The sequence below is a fragment of the Triticum dicoccoides genome, chromosome 3B (genome assembly GCF_002162155.2).
Source record: "Triticum dicoccoides isolate Atlit2015 ecotype Zavitan chromosome 3B, WEW_v2.0, whole genome shotgun sequence".
Classification (NCBI taxonomy): domain Eukaryota; kingdom Viridiplantae; phylum Streptophyta; class Magnoliopsida; order Poales; family Poaceae; genus Triticum; species Triticum dicoccoides.
Window position 1 is genome coordinate 692,609,833 of NC_041385.1, and position 2,346 is coordinate 692,612,178.

At 57.8% G+C, this 2,346-nt stretch overlaps 1 pseudogene; it reads left to right on the top strand.

Moving 5' to 3' along the window:
• The window catches only part of LOC119279811, a 5,103-nt pseudogene extending 3,050 nt beyond the window's left edge, over positions 1-2,053 (top strand).
• Positions 2,054-2,346: the final 293 nt, after the last annotated feature.

Below are 2,346 nucleotides of genomic sequence, written 5' to 3' on the forward strand. Positions count from 1 at the left end.
CCACGCACCGGAGACGCGTGCCGCCTCTTCGGACATGCCACAACACCACCCCGCATGTATGAGGGCGCGGTACGACGCTCCGGTGGCATTGCTACCCCCAGGGCCCCCGTCCCGCCTAACCCTGGAGCGGTTGACCATGAGATCTAGCTCTTTGACTTCCCACGGACGAGCTTTGACCAGTGGACCTCTCCATCCGGTTGTGTCAGGTCGGCCCAGAGGGACACCAGTGAGCAACATCCGGGTCAAACTCACAGCTAAATCCACTCCGTGTAGACCTGACGCGGCAGTTTCCCCCCTCCATGTGCCGGCGGCGGCGCCGTCCGTGAGGTGGGCCACGCACCGGAGACGCGTGCCGCCTCTTCGGACATGCCACGACACCACCCGGTTGTGGTAGGTCATTCGATATATATATAAACACTTGGGAGCAAAGTCCCCTTTGTATAGACCCGATGCGGCTGTTCCCTATTCTAGGTGCCGGCTAGCGGCGGCACCGCTCATGAGGCGGGTCACACCGCTGTGTACAGAACCGGAAAATAATGTATGTATGCTTATTAACACGTACTATATGTAAGTTAGTCAAATAATAATACTTAAGAAAACATAAAATATAGCTATGAAAAAAAAACTAACAAGTGGAGGGGGTGACCGGGAAGTGGATAAGGGAACTATGAAAAAAATGATCGATGACGTGGTAAAAAAAAGGAAAAAAAATATGAAAAAAAATATAGCTACGAAAAAAGAAAAAAAAAGAAAAAAAAACTATGCCTGCGGCATAGGGCAGATGGCCGGCGCGCCGCGGATCAGTGATGTGGCATCTATGCCGACGACAGCCGTCGGCATAGGTGGTGGTCGGTGCGCCTCGGATCGATGATGTGGTAAGGGCATCTATGCCGACGGCCTCCCGTCTCGGCCGTCGGCATAGATCGGACGCCGTTAGCCGCACGGCACGAGCGGGATCGTCGGGCCCGTAACTATGCCGACGGCCCATATATGCCGACGGCCGCTGTAGGCGTAACTTGGGATAAGCCGACAGCTCATCTGGGCCGACGGGGGCCGTCGGCATAGCTCGGGATAGCCCGACGGCTTTATTACGCCGACGGCCTGGACATGGCTGTCGGCATAGCCCAGACAAGGCCGACGGGGGCCGTCGGCATATATATGGCTGTCGGCATAGGGCCCCGTTCCGGTAGTGTCGCTCCCCGTGCTGTGGGCGCAGGTCACCGAGCTCGCCGACGGCCTCTTTATTGGCATGTCGATGAACCACTCTGTCGACAACGACACCTCCTTCTGGGAGCTGTTCAACGTATGGTCGGCGATCAGCTGAGGCGACAAACTCATGGGTGAGATGGTCTCCACGCCGGCGCGGGTGCGCCGGAGGTGGTTCGTCCACACGAGCCCCGTGCCGATCCCCTTTCCGTTCAGCAAGCTGGAGGACGTCGTCCAGAGGTTCGAGCTCCCGCCGGTGCGAGAAGGCTTCTTCACCTTCTCCGCGGCGAGCGTCAAGAAGCTCAAGGCGAGGGTGAACGACGAGATGGCCGGCGGCGCCGCCATCTCCTCGCTCCAGGCCGTGCTCGCACACCTCTGGCGGGCAGCGTCCCGAGCCCGCCGCCTCCCACCGGGGCAGGGGACGTTATGCACTGTGACTATCGGGTGCCGGGGGCGCATGCGCGGCATCCTGCCGGACTACTTGGGAAACGCCATAGAGATCCGCGTAGCCGGCTGCACCGCCGGCGAGATCCCGGACAAGGGACTGGGCTGGACGGCGTGGCAACTGAACCGCATCGTGGGCCGGTCGATTTTTTCCCCACCGGAACTCGTCGTTTTCTTATGGCGGCGGGGCGCTGGAGATCTCGGGCTCGCCGCGGTTCGACATGTTCGGGAACGACTTCGGTGGGGGAGGCGGGTGGGTGTGCGGAGCGGCTCTGGGGACAAGATGAACGGGAAGGTGAGGGTGTTCGAGGGTCCGGAGCGGGAAGGGAGCATGTCGCTGGAGGTGTGCTTGGCGCCCGAAGCGCTGGAGAGGCTCGTCGCCGTGTCCGTGCCGCCGGCGTGAGTATGTGCTGCACAAGAAGTTACCTTTTCACAGCGCTTGTCGTACAGAATATAGAGCAGAGCATGTTTCATGCATGAATTCAGGTTTATGCTAAAGTTGAAGTAAGTAATTCAGGAGTACTCCCTCCGTTCCTAAATACTAGAACATCAAGGCGCGCGTTGCTGCGCCCGCCATCTTGACGAAGGAATATCAAGACAATATAAGTATTGACGAAAATAAATGGAAGGTATAGTTATCATTGGGGATTTAAAACAATTATATGTGCATAAATTTTGTCAGCACAAGGAAACAAA